We start from the raw sequence: 19,566 nt of genomic DNA, 5'->3' as shown, positions 1-19,566 counted from the left end.
GTTGTAGCAGACACTGTGTGGTCGTGTCAGACCGATGTAGAAGACAGTTTATGAGGTCATGTCAGACCGGTGTAGAAGACAGTTTACGGGGTCATGTCGGACCGTTGTAAAAGCTAACCGGAATCAATGTCGGGACAGTTTACAGAGTCTTGTTGGACCCCTAAAAAGTCGCACCCTCAAAAGGTGTGCCCAATCTTTCAAAAGGCGTGCCCAATTCATAAAAAGGTGTGCCGGACATTATGGGGATGCGCGTGATTGGCATGCGTGCCCATGTTGTCGTCTAGCGCCGAGCGGCGCACGATACGCGTGGCTGCCTTGGCTATTTAACCAAGACGGAGGCTGAGGCTGAGGCTGAGGCGGAGACAAAAAACCTGCTAAAAAACCTCTGAAAAACTCTTCGTTTGCTGAGAGAGATACTCTGTAACACTCTGTTGCCCACTCTATTGCCCAGAAAATGGCCTCTTCTTCCCGTGGTCTGCTCACGCTCTTTCCAGATCTCAACGAGTCCACAAGAGAGATAACCGGTGCGGGTGCCCTGGAATCTCAACCAAGCGCCCCTGAGTTTGCGCCGTTGACCTTTCCGATGCAGTCTGTGGAGCAAAGAATGGCAGCACAATCAGATATTGAAGCCAATCAGTATACATTGAAGTCATGTGTGGAGACGATGACGGCAGTCACAAACTTGTCGCACCGGCTTCAGAGTAGGACAAATGAGGTGCAGCAGTTAAACGCCCAACTGGCTCTGCTCCAACGCATGTATAAGGATGCGCGAGCAGAGATAAGTGTGCTAAAGGCGGAAAATAAGGAGCTGAAGCGGAAGGCCACTGTTATGTTCCGATTTGGAGATCCGCCATATGCTGCAGTGGAGGAGCAAGGGGGAGGGAACGTGCACGATGGAGTGGGAAACACGGAGGCAACACCGTCAAGGGCCGTCCAGGACAGAGGCAAGAAGAAGAGACCTGCAGCAGAGTAGAGAAGAAAAATCCCACTATGGGTGTGGTTGGTTTGTTTGTTTTTTTTTTTTTTTTTTTTTGTGGTGTAGAATGGTGAGCGGGGTGAATCCCTGATATGAATAAAGCAAGTGTGTGTTGCAAACTCGAATGGTAGGTGTGGAACGCAGAAAAATCAACTGGAATGAATGTAGTTTTTTTTTTTTTTTTTTTTGTATGGTGTGGAGAACTGTGATCAGGGTTGATCCCTAATATAAATAAAACAAAGTTGTTGGAATGCAGAAAAATCAACTGGAATGAATGTAGTTTTTTTTTTGTGAAAATAATAATAATAATAATAAATAAAATGAAGTGTGGGAAACCAGTGGTGTTTGGTCAGAGTGGTGGGTGAGACATGGTGGGAACAAAGAGAATAAAAAAATAAAGGGTGAGGAACAGGAGGATATGGGATAAAGACCAGAAAAAGTAAAAAAATAAATAAATAAAAGAAAAAGTAGATCGGCTTAGAGGATGGGTGAAGGATTGGATCAGATCAAACGAACACAAATCGATCACCAGCTGGCAGCATATAATTATTCACAGATTTGAATAAGCAAAAATATATGAAGCTAGCTTAAAAGGGATTGAACCAGCACAAACGGAAATCGGCAAGCTAAGGCTAATGCCGACCAAGAAGGACAGCAGAGGGTAGCCAAGATAGGTCGGCAGCAGTGGTGATGTCTCAAGAGTGGATGCGTCGTTGGGCCGAGGTGAAGTATTGACAACGGCGGGGCCTGTAGCTGCGGCGATGAACAATGTGCAAACTGTTGGACTCAACATTTGTTTGCATGGAGAAAGTCCTTTTTGCTCGACATGGCTGCAACATGGGAAACTTCAAAGCAGCATTTGTGTAATTCCCATATTGGAATTGTCTCTGGTACATAGAAGGTCGTTGGAAACCACTCCCATATGCCTGAAGATCTTGAGTTGGGCTTGATCTAAGAAGAAGCTGGCCAGCTACCTTCTGAGCAACAGTGGGGTGTTGTGCCAGTTCTTGATGGATGCCAAGTGAAGGAGTTGGAATTGGGTTTGGTAAGAAGTAAAGCTTGAGTAAAGTTGCAGAGATTGAAGGCTCCTCTGTTCTGGAAAATGTAAAGCTTGTAATCATACTTGAGACAGCAGAGGCCGTGGAGGACCAGCTAGAATACCGCTGCCGGAGATTTGGATCCGCCGTCGATTGAAGGCTCCAACGGCGATGATCCTCTGAAGTTGTTGCTCCGGCGGTTGGTGTAGCTCTGCTGGAGCGCCGACAGCTTCATTTTCTTTCTCTCCTCCGACAAAGGGTTGAGGAATCCGCGCAGATGGTGTGAATTGGTTGAGATCCGGCGAGCGGTCAAGGCAAGGTTGCCGCCCGCCGGAAGGCGAAGAACACCAAGATCTTTTAACCTATATGTAGCGACCCTAATTTTCTTAAGTCATTTATTTATTATTATGATTATTATATCTTATTTTATTTTTGACTTTATTAATTGTGTAGGTTACATGAGAATTTAATATGATAATTAGTGAATTTAATGTGGTAATTATTAATTTAATGTGTTATTTAATTATATATAATTAATCTAAGCATTTATATTTGTTTTATATATAAAAAAAAAAGGAAAGGTGTATTTATATTTGTTATTTACATACATATATATAATATCGTATATTTATATTTATATATATTATAAATTGTTGTATAATATTATATAATAGTTTATTAGGTTGTTATGGATGAGATTTAGGTTATATATATATATAATATGTAGTCAATTAGGTTAGAAGCAAAAAGAAAGAAAAAGAGAGTGCTATGTGTGTGGCGAGAGAGAGAGAGAGAGAGAGAGAGAGATATCAAGAAAAGAAAACCAAGATCAAGAAAAGAAAAAAAAAACAAGAAAGCCGAGATAAAGAGGAACACCGGGAAAAAGGAAGAGGGAAAAAATAGAAAGATTAGGGTTTTATTTTGGTGGCTCCTTTAGTTCTCCAAATATTTTATTGACCTTCAAAATAATATTGTGAGTACAAAACCCACTTTCCTTGATTTATGTTTAATTCGCTGTTTTATTTAATTATTTATTTTTATTTGTTTGATGTTAGTTTGATTTTGTTTTATATAAAGATGATAGATTAATTTTAATTATTTTAATTAGTTGTGGATATAAGATTTAAGGTTTATAGATGATAGATTGATTTTAAGTATTTTGACTAGTAGTATATGTAAAGTTTAGGGTTCTTAGATAAGTGATTGATTTTAATTACTTTGATTAGTTGTGTAGGTAAACTTTAGGGTTTTTAGATGATTGATTAATTTTAATTACTTTGATTAGATGTATATGTAAAGTTTAGGATTTTTAGATGATTGATTAATGTTAATTATGTTGATTAGACGTATATGTAAGGTTTAGGATTTTTAGATGATTAATAGATTGTAATAATTTTAATTAGTTGGGTATGTAAGGTTTGGGATTGTTTTAGATGATGGATTAATTTTAATTATGTTGATTAGACGTATATATAAGATTTAGGATTTTTAGATGATTAATAGATTGTAATAATTTTAATTAGTTGGGTATGAAAGGTTTGGGATTGTTTTAGTCGATTGATTAATTTTAATTATGTTGATTAGACGTATATGTAAGGTTTAGGATTTTTAGATGATTAATAGATTGTAATAATTTTAATTAGTTGGGTATGTAAGGTTTGGGATTGTTTTAGATGATGGATTAATTTTAATTATGTTGATTAGACGTATATGTAAGGTTTAGGATTTTTAGATGATTAATTGATTGTAATAGTTTTAATTAGTTGGGTATGTAAGGTTTGGGATTTTTTTTTTTAGGTGACTGATTAATTTTAATTATGTTGATTAGATGTATATGTAAGGTTTAAGGTTTTAGATGATTAATTGATTGTAATAATTTTAATTAATTGAGTATGTAAGGTTTAGGATTTTTACATGATTGATTAATTTTAATTATGTTGATTAGATGTATATGTAAGGTTTAAGGTTTTAGATGATTAATTGATTGTAATAATTTTAATTAATTGAGTATGTAAGGTTTAGGATTTTTAGATGATTGATTAATTTTAATTATGTTGATTAGATGTATATGTAAGGTCTAAGATTTTAGATAATTAATTGATTGTAATTATTTTAATTAGTTGGATATGTAAGGTTTAGAATTTTTAAATGATTGACTAATTTTTAATTATTTTGATTAGACGTGTATGTAAGGTTTAGAGTTTTTGGATGATTGATTGATTTTAATTATTTGCATTTGTTGGGTATGCAAGGTTTAGGGTTTTATTTTGGGTGACTTTATTAATTCTTTGGGTGATTCTTTGATCTTCAAAAATAATTGTGAGTACAAAATCCACTTCCCTTGATTTATATTTAATTTTTTGTTTTTATTTATTTATTTAATATTAGTTTGATTTTATATTTACATAAAGATGATAGATTGATTTTAATTATTTTGATTAGTTGTGTAGGTAAAGTTTAGGTTTTTTTTAGATGATTGATTAATTTTAATTATTTTGTTTAGTTATGTATGCAAGGTTTAGGGTTTATAGATGATTGATTGATTTTAATTATTTTGATTAGTTGTTTCTATAAGGTTTAGGGTTTTTAAATGATTGATTGATTTTAATTATTTTGATTAATTGTATATGCAAGATTTAGGATTTTTATATGGATTGATTTTATGATTGTAATCATACTCATGATTATATAAAATTAAAATAAACTTAGAATCCATAGATATTGGTTAGAGGATGGATTGATTCATTGTTTTTATTTATTTATTTATATTTGATGTTGGATTGATTTTATATTTGCCTGTAGATGATGGATTGATTTTAATTATTTTGATTAGTTGTGGATGCCATGTTTAGGATTTTATATGGATTTATTTTATGGTTGTAATTACACTCATGGTCATATGAAATTGATATTAATTAAGAACATATAGATAAATTCCTTATACTCCACCATGACTCCATGGATTGTTGTTTTATTTGAGTGATGGGGAGAAAGAGTGTATAAAAAAAGTGAGGATTATGAGAGTTGTTTAATGCCTTATGCCTGGCATTGTTATATTTGTCTCATGATGTTGATGAGATGTTATTTATATTGTTGCCTCGTTCTCATGAGTAGACGAGTGCTTTGATTTGCGCGCGTACGTATATGCTAACCATCCGGGGAGTGTGAGTCAAACTCGGGACGATATCCCCGTGCAAGTTTGGCTTCGGAGCGGTGTTAGGTATACGGGAGGCACATGGGATATATGTGCAGGCCGGAAGGGGAGAGCCGAAGTGGTGGAGTTAAGGAACAAAGAATTTAATTATGAATTTATTAGTATAGTGTGTATGGTACTGTTATGTACATGATAAAAAAATAGTAAACGATTTTGATGAATTATGAAATTTGAGGAGAGGCATGTATAGGTGATTTTGGACAACTCTTGTGTTGTACCTTTTTATTAAAAAGATCGATTAGAACTTATAATCGGATGACCTTGGTTATTGTCGGTTTGATTCACTTTGGTAATGCAGATTTTATAGGCTGTTTTAACCCATGAAACGAGTTCATTTTTATTGGTTTCGGGTAAACTGAAGTAAAACATTATTCTGCACACTTTTCATGTTTTGAACTTTTTCGGAAAAAAAAATCATCTTATGGCAGTTTTTGTTCGTTTTCAGCTTCATATTTTTCGATTGAATTCCGTCTAGATTTTTTTTTAGATCAAGTCTTTCTCTTAATCTGTTCAGTTTCTGTTAAATTCGTTCACGTTGTCTTTTAGGAAATTTGATTCGGTACAACTTTCGTTCTTTGAGTTTGATCAATTCGAATTATTTAAGTATGAAACGATGTAATTTTATATTTGTTTCAACAAGTTACTTATGATTAAATTATACTAATTTTATTTGTTTTGCAGGATGGTGGGTCTTACTAACTTTTTATGCAGGGCTGACCCACCATATTTCTATTTCTATTTTGTTTATTTTATAATAAATTTATATTTCGTTGTGTACGGACAAGAAACTAAATGCCACCGTGTCTCGAGAAACTACCCATTCGTCTCGGTGCGGTTGGAACTACTTGTCTTGTCCCGTGATAAGAAATCATGTACTTTTTGTTTGTGTCTGGTGGACACGTGGGTGTCAATTCTTGTACTCATACCAGTATACTTGTATACTGACCCGTTTTGTCTCTTGGCAACTCGGGTGCGTTCTGTTGGAACGCAGCTGAGCTTCCTTTGCAGGATTAGTAGAGGCTTTGGTGGTGACGAGAAATAACCGTGATCGTAGGACATGTCGTTTGGAGTTCTTTTATTTTTCTTGAGCTTAGGGTTGATACTAATTTATGTAATTATTATTTTTTTTAATGACCTTAGTATTTTGGATAATTTGGCTTAGGTTGTAACCTTACATTATTTAAGTTGTTTTGAAGTATTTAATGTTACTGTAACGTTGGGTATATTAGATAGTTTATGAAATTATGGTGCATGGTATGATTGGTGTTTTGTTAATTACCTTATTGAGATTAGAATGTTTAGATTTTTGTTTCACCCCTAGGATTTGGATGATGGAATATTGATTGGGGTTTAGTCCTAATTTAATATTTAATTGTCCAAATTTTGGGGCGTGACACTATAGCTCTGATACCATGTTAAAATTCAATGTATAAAATTGATTGTATTATTGATTAATGTTATATTTAATGTATACAATGACTCTCCTATATATAGAAGAGAAAAACATACTCACCTACCACACTCAACTCTCACCTAACACACTTACATCTACCTACCACACTCAACTCTCACCTAACACACTCAACTCTACCTACCACACTTACAGCCCCCCTCAAACTCAAGGAGGATAGATACTAACCAACTTGAGTTTGGAGAGAGTAACAAAACAGGAAAGTAAACTGATAAATAAAATAAAACAGGATAGGAGACACGGTATGGTCGTGTCAGACCGTTGTAGAAGACTGTATGGTTATGGTAGACCGATGTAGAAGACACTGGCTCGTGTCGGACCGATGTAGAAGACAGTTTATGGGGTCATGTCGGACCGGTGTAGAAGACAGTTTACGGGGTCATGTCGGACCGTTGTAGCAGACACTGTGGTGTCGTGTCAGACCGATGTAGCAGACAGTTTATGGGGTCATGTCGGACCGTTGTAGAAGACAGTTTACGGGGTCATGTCAGACCGTTGTAGCAGACACTGTGTGGTCGTGTCAGACCGATGTAGAAGACAGTTTATGAGGTCATGTCAGACCGGTGTAGAAGACAGTTTACGGGGTCATGTCGGACCGTTGTAAAAGCTAACCGGAATCAATGTCGGGACAGTTTACAGAGTCTTGTTGGACCCCTAAAAAGTCGCACCCTCAAAAGGTGTGCCCAATCTTTCAAAAGGCGTGCCCAATTCATAAAAAGGTGTGCCGGACATTATGGGGATGCGCGTGATTGGCATGCGTGCCCATGTTGTCGTCTAGCGCCGAGCGGCGCACGATACGCGTGGCTGCCTTGGCTATTTAACCAAGACGGAGGCTGAGGCTGAGGCAGAGGCGGAGACAAAAAACCTGCTAAAAAACCTATGAAAAACTCTTCGTTTGCTGAGAGAGATACCATGTAAGATAAATTGATATCAGAGAGAATTACATGGTATCAGAGCCTACACCACTACCACCTCCACTTCACCTACTCCACCACTCCATCTCCACTTTACATCTCCTATATAATGTACATTCAATACAACATTCAATACATAAATCTTAATACAAAAAAAAAAAAAAAAATTATGTTAAAATTGATATCAATAAAATTGATTGTATTATTGATTAATGTTATATTGAATGTATACAATGACTCTCCTATATATAGAAGAGAAAAACATACTCACCTACCACACTCAACTCTCACCTAACACACTTACATCTACCTACCACACTCAACTCTCACCTAACACACTCAACTCTACCTACCACACTTACAGAAACAAACTATTCAAACAACAATTCGTTGTTAAGAAAAGTCATGGGGAAGTCTTTGCTCACAATTTGAAGGGTTGTGGAAGCAAAACCATTGTGTGAAGCCATGGATTTGGGCTGCATTATCCGAGATGAGTGAGTTTTATTAGGGATGAATGAGTACCCAGAACTCTAATGGGTAGTGGGGGTTCAAGGAAGTTTCGGTGGTTATATACATTGCTTATGTATGAGATTTCAAAGTTCGATTGAGAGAGAGATGAGTCTCTCTCTTCTCCTAAACGGTCGGACAAAATTCGCGGGAAGTTCAAAAGTTACGGTTATGTTAGTTGGCCCCGTGGCCAACAGGGCCTACCAAAAATATACAAGCGATGGTCTTTGCTTTGTTAACAGGTGGTTCAAAAATTGGATAAATTACAAATCAGTATATTTTAAAAATATAATTAGGTATCCCTCAACTATCACCGTTTTTCACTTACTCTCTCAAATTAAAAATTAGTACAATATACCCTTTTTATCTTTTAAAAGTTTTCAATATAACCCTTTATCCCTATTACGTTAACAAAACTGTCAAAAAAATCTATATGTAATGTGAATATGTCGTATTTATGATATATTTTTCTAAAAAAAATTTCTTCATAAATATGACATGTTTGCATCACATGCACTTTTTTTGTAAATTTTGTTAACAGAATAGAGATATAAGGGTTAGATTGAAAATTTTCAAAAAATGAAAGGGGGGACATGTACCAATTTTTAGTTTGAGGGGATAAAGTGAAAAACAATGATAGTTGAGGGGGCAAAGTGTAATTTGCCCATATAATTATACATTGGTGATAAATTTTAATAATTAAAGTTATAAATTTTTTATGAATGTAAAATTATTTTTTTTTAAAATACACTGAATTGCAATTGTCCTTAATATATAGATATAATTTTTTTTTTTTTTTTTTTGCCATAATAGTTGCAAATTATGAGCTATAAGCTGAGTCATAAGCTCTTTAAAGCATAATTTAGGCTTTCTTTTGAAATTAGTTAAAATTTTAATTTATTAATTAATCAAAATTAAAAAAAAAAATTAGATTAAGTGTAAGATTAGGACTAGAATATGACCTATAATTTAAGATGGTTCTATCTTAGATAACATTTTTATACATTATATAATATAAGTAAAAACGTTGTGGCGTGTTTGAGGCTTTAAGGCAATCAATTTCTTTCAATTTTCTAAATTCTATAATTTTCAAAATACATATGTCATCTTACAATTGGTCTAAAATCTAATTTAGTTAAATTAAAATAATATTTAAATTCTCCTAATGAATTTCATTAATATAACAATAGTTATGGAATTACAATCAGTTACTACCATAATAGAATTAATAATTATGGAAACAACAAAGACTATTTTAGAAAATAAAACTTTGTTGGGTGTTTAATGATACAATTTTCAATTTTTTTTCATAATTTTGTTATTGAAAATCTTATTAATTATGGGATGAGCTTTTTTATCGACTTTTTTTTCGTTTTTTGTGAACTTTTGTTTTTTAGATTTTACAAGTTATAGACGTTTACTCAACTAGATAAAGCCAAAAAAAAAAAAAAGAAAAAATTTCTATTTCCGACCAAAAAAAAATTGTCAAAAACAATTGGCTTTTTAAACTTTTTTTTGGTGAATTTTTTGTTACCTTTTAGATTAGACGAACCCAAAAAAAAAATATTAAAAACAACAACAAACAAGTTCAAAAAAAAATGATTTTTTAAGCTGGATGCCAACCAAATACTAAAGCCTATTTTTGGAAGTTGATATTTTAGCCAAAAAATTATTGCAAAAAAATCAACTCTTCAATCTACTTTTTTACACTTCTTTTCATAAAAAGTAAAAAATATAGTAAAAAAAGCCAATTCTCAAAAAAATAAATAAATAAATAAATAAAATAAAATAAAGTTTTCATTCAAATTCTCACATTGAAATATTTTTTAAAACAAATAAAATTGTGTCAATGTGGCAATCATCTTCAATGGTAAAATAAATTTTATAAAAAATTACATTTTTTTAATTTTAGATGAAAAAAAACAATAATTAAGAATATTGATAAGTCATTAATTGATATTGGAAAAAGCTCAACTTGATCGCCAACTTCACTAGAATTAAATTGGGATGCGTCTTACATTTGCACATATGCCCTGTTATTATCACAAAATTCTTAATCACATAATTTTTTTTTGTAAAAGAGTAGATATAAAATAAAAAAAAAATACTTTAATACAATCAATCTAAAATATATGTTGTGAAACAAATTTTTTCTTTTCACGTTTTGGTGTATGCACAAATTCAATGCGAGAGTTATATATTATAAATAATAAAAATCAAAATATTTGAATTGTGATTCTTACTCAAACTTTGATTGAATTTAATTTGAGTTGGTAAATTTTTCCTTTACGCCTATTTTGAAAAGTTAGTTTTTTAGTCAAAAAAAACTAAAAAATTTTCCAAAAAAAGTCACTAAAAAAGTTAATTTTCAAAACATTCCTTTGACCCGATCAAATTTAAAATAGTCCTAAGGCCATAAAATTTTACAAAATTAAATTACTTAAGACTATAAAATTTTACGAATTTCAATTACTTAAATGTTAATAAATATGCTTATCATATATCTTAAAATTTAAAATAAAAGTAATTTTATAATCTAAAAAGTTATAAAAAAAATATTAATATATATACATATATACATCATTTTCATAAAATTTTACAAGCTTAAATTACTTAAGTTGGGCACACATGTTGCACCTTGACAGGCTTATGATCTAAAAATTCATACAATTTTAATAAATATCTTTATCAAATATCTTAAAATTTAAAAATAAAAATAATTTTATTATCTAAAAATTTATAAAAATATTAATACATATCATTTTCATATATATTTAACCGTGCATAGCACACAGGTTGAATGCTAGTAAATATATATAACTATTCATTTCATAGCGTTGACAAAAATATATAATTTTTTACATAAATTCAAAAATTTTAATAAATATGCATAAAATATGTTCATATTTTTATCATAAAAAATACTTACAAACAAATCAAATCGTATAAGTTAACCCTAATAGAAATCCAATCCAAACTAAATAAAAAGTCCAGAGCTAATAGAATCCTCTAAGGATTCAACTCTTCAGAGAAAGAACGAGTAAACAACCAATCTCCTAATAATGCTTCCATACCAAGCCACTCAAAACCTTTTATATATATATATATATATATATAGATTACAGTAAACATTATCACTTATCAGCAAATTCTAGAGTGTGAAGTTTGTTTCTTTGAGTTTGAAAAACAGAGTTTTGCAGGGAGAGAGAGAGAGAGAGAGAGAGTTTTCTTGGAGTGTAATGATGTGGAGGAGAGGGAAAATACTGGGAAAGGGAGGTTCTGCAATCGTGTATCTGGCTGCTGTTGTTTCACCACCAAGAAGTAATGAACTACTACCTTCTCTCATGGCTGCCAAATCTGCCCCTGTCAACAACTCCCAATTGCTTTCCATCGAAAGAGAGTTGTTCAGTCAGTTTGAAGGCTGCCCTCACATTCTTCGCTGTTTTGGGGACGACGTCACGATCGAAGACGGAGAGCAATGGTACAACATCTTGTTGGAGTATGCCGCTGGTGGAAGTTTGGCTGATCGCATTCAGAGTTATGGCAGAGGACTACCCGAGACAGAGGTGAGACGATACACAAATTCTGTACTTCTGGGTCTGAGTTACATTCACAACAAGGGTTATGTTCACTGTGATATCAAGCCTCAGAACATATTGCTTGTGGATGACTTGTCAATGGATTTGAATGAAAAGATGAATAGAGTCCAAGAAAGAACTGCAAAGATTGCTGACCTAGGGCTTGTAAAGAAGGCTGGAGAGAGGTTGACAGAAAAAGGAAGAAAGCTTGGAATCAGGGGCACTGCACTGTATATGGCCCCGGAGTCCATTCGCCATGAAGATTATGAACCAGAAGCAGACATATGGGCATTAGGGTGCACAATTTTGGAGTTATTGACTGGAAAAGAACCTTGGAAGTGCGACCGGAATACAGAAAGAGTAACTATCTTGTTTAAAATAGCAAGTACACAAGAAATACCGGAAATTCCGAGTGGGTTCTCAGAAGAGGCGGAAGATTTTCTGAAGAAGTGCTTGGTTAGGAATCCAAAGTCACGGTGGACTGCTGATATGCTCCTAGGCCATCCCTTTGTTTCAGCTGCAGATGGTGTTTTCACCGGGAGTATCAGAGAGGAAAGAAACAAAGTTGTTCATCAAAAAGCAGCATAAGGTATTTTTCATTCATCATTCTTGAGTACATTCAATCTTCCCAACCCTTATTTGCTCACGTCACATTCAGCATCAAATGGATAAGTAGTACCTAATAGTTGCATGGCCACAAGACATTCGGATGATATTGTTTCTGAAGACTTCACGCTTGTAAAGTGCAGAAAAGATTAGAGGAAGATGCCAAAGAAGGGCTGTCTACAACAAGTTTTCGACTGGATGCCATTGTAGTGGCAGTGGGGTATCAAGAGGATTTCAGAGATACCAAACTCCAACATTGCCATTGAGATTTTCAATTGAGGTTTTAATAGAGCATGATTGTTGTTGCTTCAAGTCATCTGTTCTGAGTATGTCTCAAACTCAATCAAGAAAATCCTATGTATAGAGAGGTTGTAGTGAGAGGGAGGGCTCATTGTATTCTCTACATTCATAGTGAAACTCCTCTGCCCTTTTTCGCCCGTGGACGTAGGCTTATAGCCGAACCACGTAAATCATTGTGTGCTTGTGTGATTGTTTTGTTTTATATTTTCTCAATTTAAGTTTCATCATAAAATCACTAATTAATATCTAATTGAAGCATAGGTTTTCAAACAAAAAGAAACCCTTACTTATAATCAGATCAACCAATTCCAATTTCCCAGGTTCAATACTTAGGAAAATTAAATCATCCCTAACTCTCCACAATGACCACAAAACAGCAAAAAAATGGTTTTCTAATTAATTCTTTCCAAATTTGTGTAACTCTCTACCGCACAGGGCATACCACTCACTAATTATCCGTATGGGAAGAAGTCTAGTGTGTCCCTTTCTCACACATTCCAAAAAAGGCATGATACTTTCTTTGCAAGATGTCCTACAATATTACTTGTAAAAACTAAACGATTTTAATAAGACTCAACGAGAATCTGGCAATTAATAAAAGATTTGAGTGTGAACTCAAACATAATGAAAGCCATGATTCAATCCAATGAGGAAAAGCGGGGAGAAAGAACAATTTTAAAAGATATCCATCACAACATGCCCTTAAACTTGTCTCATCACCACAGATCAGATACAATAAAATGGAGTGAGTTTCCACCATCAATGGAAATTTGAAATGATCCAATCGGAACTTTTAGCATTAGAATGGACAACTAGGTAGTGCACTGCTGGGTGGAATTTAAATAAAAAACAAACGAAAAACAGAATATAAGTTGATAAATTTTCTATAAATTGTCTGCTCCATTTGTATTTTATCACTTTCAATATTTTTAGTCCTGCAATGATAATTATAATGATGATGACATCATCGCCATATTATTTGAATATCTAGTTTCCAGAATTTGCATTTTTTGTTCATAACCTAGGCTAGGAGTTAAGAGGAACTAAATCCTACCTATTGAAGCATCCACAGTGATTCATCGTTGTGTATAAATTCCTCTATTTCTATGTTTTCTACTACTAATTGTTATAGTGTACTGGGATTAGGGTTATGGAGAAGCTTGTTTCAATAAAAAGGGCAAACTTATGTAAGGTCAATATCTTTGTCTCTGCTTGTGTCTGATTCAATATTGAAAAGGCTACTTTTTCACTTCACTGCCCTTAATATGATTTGTCGGTAACCTCAATCTACATGCTATCAAGGCTATGAATATTTAATCCTTACTAGAGGAGGGGGGGGGAATTAGGCTGTGTTTAGATAAATTTTCAAACTATAATTCCACCCCTACACTCCAATGCCATGTTTGGATACATCTTTCAAATTATATTTTCACAACAAAAAAAAAAAAACTCAGTAAAAAATTCTGTGTTAGGCAAGATTTTTTTTTTTTTTTGAAATTTGGCTTAACCGGTCAACCGAAACAAGGCAATTTTTTTATTTTTTATTTTTGGCAATTGGCACTTGTTTTTTTTATATATATATATATATTTTTTTTATAAAACAATATTTTTGGAATTTTTAAAAAAAATTTATGAGCTTTTAATAGATTTTTGAGTTGTATGTTTGGTTATGAGTTGTAAGTTTTTGTAGCAGATATCATATGTCACATTAAAAATTCCCCACTCAATTCAAAACTCTTTTCAAACTCATAACCAAACAAATTTTTTACACTCAAATCATAATTCCAAAACACACAAACTCAAAATATTAGACTCCACATAACCTTCTATAGCTCTACTTCACTTCCATAGCATCCATTTACAGATGCACATGCGAGTTTAGATACTCTGACCTCTGGCATGTAGCACAATATATATATAAGGAAAAAGTTATATGAAATGTATGGGTGCAATGCACAACAAATTTTCTAGTTCAACTTATTTACATCATAAAGCTAGAAGGGAGCTATTTCTTTTCTTAATATTTTTCAAACCTAATTTTGCTGAGAGATTGGAACTCTAATCAAAGAAATAATATAGGAATTTTTATTTATATCCGTTTTAACCCTAAAAGTTCCATGTCCCTACCAAGTACCATTTTTTTTTGGTCATATCCATGATGTGTTTGTATCCAAATTTTTTAAAATCGCCATGTCTCGTGTCCATGCCCATGTCCGTGTATGTGCTTCTTAGGAGTTTAACCAAATACTACAAGCAAGCTTTATCTGAGTACTAGAACTGAACGAATAAGAGAACCAGGTATAGCCATGAGAGCATAAACAATGGCACAAAATGGGAGAGCCTCAGGTTCCTCTGCTGACAATGTTGTTGTTCCTAATCATTCTACTTTTTAATAGTAATTCTTTAAATTAGTGTCAAATTCAACTAAGCTTTAACACATGAATAGGATACTACAAGATCATTTTGGCCCTGTGTTAAACGTCTAGAAGATATAGCTTCACAACTTTTGAGGGTAGTACATATTAACTTGAAGAACTAAAATAAGATGATCACATACTGACAAGTGAGATATAGAGACAAATTTGCAAAGACAATTGAAAATAACACCAGAAGTTTCATTACCCACTCGAAGATAATTAAACACCAAAATGCGCCATATATAATGAAGTTTTTCCAAAGTTGACATACCACCAATGATCGAACACAGATCAATGGAAGCCATCTCCAGATCAATGATTGCAGGCTGTTAGAATTTACCAACCTACCATCTCCACTAGCACCCACTTCACCTACCACCTCCACTCAACTCACCTACCACACACACTCACCTACTCCCCAATCCTATATAATTAGTACCTCACCATCTGTAATACACACAACAAACAATCAATCAATAAATCAATAATACATAAATTACATAAATTTTTACATGGTATCAGAGCAAGGTTGAGAAGCTAATAATTCTGCTTCACCGGCGGGCGGCAGCCTCGCCTTGGCCGCCCGCCGGACCTCTACTGGTTGCGTTTATCCACTAGCACTAGTACATCTCCGATGAGCAACACATCCTCATCCTGCCACCCCAGGCTCTTCGTCGCCGACCTCGCCCTTGGGGTTTCCCTCTGCCTTCAGGGACTCTGGGTGCTTCAGACCGTCCTCCCCCCCAGAAAATCAACACCAGCTGCTATGGCAATACTTCTCCATTTCATATTCCTTCTTCGCCTGTGGTGTTGCAGTGGAGCTCGTAACCTTTGGGCTGTAAACATGCTTTATCTCACCACGGCTTCTGGTAATGATCTCATCTAAAATCTCTCTATCCTCTGCAAATGAAGCTCTTGCACCTAGCTCTGTCTCTGTAGCAAGAGTGAATGGTAAAGCCGGTGCCTCTTCATACTCCGCCGCATCTAAATCTTGAAGTTGTGCTCCTTTGAAAAACTTGGGAAGAAAATATTGTCTTACAGGAACCAAAAGCATGATCATCAGAGGGAATAAAAGCCCTGCGATTGGAACCCATGTGATCCCAAAACAAATAAGCAAGTACGTTGTTTGGAATATTGTAAATGTCACGCTTGTCTTGAATGGCACAGTTTCCACAAAGGTGGTGTGGTACTCCTCGAGAACTTTGAATCTTCTGCTTGGAGCAGTGAATAGTAATAATATTCTTTCCCAAAACTGGTTACCAGGTAAACTTTCAATTGCCATAAAGGCAAAGTATCCCCAGAGCACTGAGGTTGGAATCATCTTGAGGAAAGGCATGGCAGCAACACATCCTGCCACCATTGTGGCTTGAAGCAAGTTACTAACACGCTGTTCTTTGAGAATGGTACCCACGTTTCAGTATCTTTACAACCAAACCTCTCTCTTTTTGTCTCCCCACCATCATTGCATCCACCTCCCCACTTTCCTTTCCTTTCTTTTTATTTTCTTTTCTTTATTCTCCACTCCCAAAACATTATCATCCACGTTGCTCCACTTTTTCTCTTTTCTTTTATTTTTTTATTTATTTATTTATTTTATTAAACAAAAAAAAAAAAAAAAAAAAAAAAACAAACAAACAAACAAACACGGAGGAAGAAGACGAACTGCAAAATTTTATTCATATCGGGCCTCACCCCGATCATCATTTTACACAAAAAAAAAAAAACAAAAAAAAAAAAAAAAAAATACAAACAAAACCACCACACCCAAAGTGGGATTTTTCTTTTCCCTTCTCTATTCTACTGCAGGTCTCTTCTTCTTCCTTTTATCTTGGGTGTCCCGTGCCAGTCCGGTCTCCGTGTTTCCTTGTCCACTGAGCACGTTCACTCCCCCATACTCCTCCACTGCAGCATATGGAGGACCTCCAAATCGGAACATCACGGTGGCCTTCCGCTTCAGCTCCTTGTTTTCTGCCCTTAGCACGCTTATCTCTGCTCGCGCATCCTTATACATGCGTTGGAGCAGAGCCAGCTGGGAGTTTAAATGTTGCACCTCATTTGTTCTACTCTGCAGCCGGTTCGACAAATTTGTGACCGCCGTCATGCTTTCCACACATGCCTTCAAAGTATACTGATTGGCCTCCACATCCGACAGCCCTGCCATTCTTTGCTCCACAGCCCGCATCGGAAAGTTCAACGGAGTATACCCAGCGGTGTTTGGTTGAGGTTCACTGGCCACCGCACCAGTTCTCTCTCCTGTGGACTCGTTGAGGTCGGGAAAGAGGGTGAGCAGCCCGCGGGAAGACGAAGCCATTTTTTCTGGGCACCAGAGTGTTATAGAGAGTGTTACAGAGTTTCTTCTCAGCAAAACCTCTCTTTCTAAGCAGAACGAAGAATTTTTCAGAGATTTCTCTCAGTTTTTCTGTCTCAGTTTCTGCCTCCTCCGCTTCGGTTTATAAAGACCATGACACAGAGGCAGCCACGCGCATCGCGCGCCTTTTGACGCCGACAACCTGGCACGCCTTTTCATGGCACGCCTTTTCATGGCACGCCTTTTCATGACACGCCTTTTGATGGCACGCCTTTTGAGGGTGCCCCTTTTACCAACGGTCCGACATGACCCTATAAACTGTCCCGACTTTGATTCCGGTTAGCATACAGTGTCCTCTACAACGTTATGACACAACCATACAGTGTCCTCTACACCGTTATGACACCACCCTACAGTGTCCTCTACACCGTTATGACACCACCATCCAGTGTCCTCTACCCCGTTATGGCACCACATTTCAGCGTCTTCACCGACGGTCTGACACGACCATACAGTGTCTCCTATCTTTTTTATTTTTATTTTTATGTATTTTCTTATTTTTATGTATTTTCTTGTTTTGTTACTCTCTCCAAACTCAAGTTGGTTAGTTTCTATCCTCCTTGAGTTTGCGGGGGGCTGTTAGAATTTACCAACCTACCATCTCCACTAGCACCCACTTCACCTACCACCTCCACTCAACTCACCTACCACACACACTCACCTACTCCCCAATCCTATATAATTAGTACCTCACCATCTGTAATACACACAACAAACAATCAATCAATAAATCAATAATACATAAATTACATAAATTTTTACACAGGCACAAACAAATTCATCAAACAGAGCACTTGGGAATTTAATGGCAGCTCTTTCAATTACACATCCAATTGACAGTACAATGCCAAGCGAGGCAGTCACATATGCATTACATCAAACACCTTGTATACACACAGAACACAACCCAATAAAACAAACTATTCAAACAACAATTCATTGTTAAGAAAAGTCATGGGGAAGTCTTTGCTTACACTTTGAAGGGTTGCGGAAGCAAGACCACTGTGTGAACCCATGGATTTGGGTAGAGTGAGTTTTGTGAGGAATGAATGAGTACCCAGAACTCTAATGGATAGTGGGGGTTCAAGGAAGTTTCGGTGGTTATATACATTGCTTATATATGAGATTTCAAAGTTCATTGAGAGAGAGAGAGAGAGAGAGAAATGAGTCTCTCTCTTCTCCTAAACGGTCAGACAAAATTCGCGGGAAGTTCAAAAGTTACGGTTATGTTAGTTGGCCCCGTGGCCATCAGGGCCCACCAAAAATATACAAAGGGTGGTCGTTGCTTTGTTAACTGGTGGTTCAAAAATAGGATAAATTACAAATCAGTATATTTTTAAAGATATAATTAGGTATTCCTCAAATATTAAATCAAAAATTAGTACAATATACCCCTTTTATCTTCTAAATGTTTTCAATATAACCTTTTATCTCTATTATGTTAACAAAATTGACAAAAAAAAAGTACATGTAATATGAATATGTCATATTTATGATATATTTTAAGAAAATATTTTTCGTTATAAATATGACATGTTCACATCGCATACACTTTTTTTCGTCAATTTTGTTAATAGAATAGAGATATAAGAGTTAGATTGAAAATTTTAAAAAAATGAACAGGGCATGTACCAATTTTTAGTTTGAGAGGATAAGGTGAAAAAACGGTGATCGTTGAAGGTGGTAAGTGTAATTTGCCCATATAATTACACGTTGGTGATAAATTTTATCAATGTTAATAATTAAAGTTATAAATTTTTAATGATGTATAATTATTTTTTTTAAAAAAATACACTGAATTGCAATTGTCCTTAATATATAGATATAATTATTTTTTTTAATGCCATAAATAGAGTTGCAAATTATGAGCTATGAGCTGAGTAATATTAATAAGCTCTTTAAAGCATAATTTAGGCTTTCTTCTGAAATTAGTTAAAAATTTAATTTAATTTATTAATTAATCAAAATTATAAACTTTTTAGATTAAGTGTAAGATTAGAATTGGAATATGACCTATAATTTAATATGGTTCTATCTTAAATAATCTTTTTATACATTATATAGTATAAGCAAAAACGTTGTGGCCTGTTTGAGGCTTGAAGTGCCAATCAATTTCTTTTAATTTTTCTGAATTTTATAATTTTCAAAATACATATGTCATCTTACAATTGGTCTAAA

The 19,566-nt window shown here is 34.7% G+C and overlaps 1 pseudogene; it reads left to right on the top strand.

The window, feature by feature from the left end:
• The first annotated feature begins 11,361 nt into the window (after window positions 1–11,361).
• LOC114278526 (mitogen-activated protein kinase kinase kinase 20 pseudogene) lies at window positions 11,362–12,285 on the top strand (annotated as a pseudogene).
• The last annotated feature ends 7,281 nt before the right edge of the window (window positions 12,286–19,566 follow it).

This window comes from Camellia sinensis, chromosome 11 (assembly GCF_055761805.1).
Source record: "Camellia sinensis isolate YWXY chromosome 11, ASM5576180v1, whole genome shotgun sequence".
NCBI lineage: Eukaryota > Viridiplantae > Streptophyta > Magnoliopsida > Ericales > Theaceae > Camellia > Camellia sinensis.
This window is presented reverse-complemented; position numbering and strand designations above follow the sequence as displayed.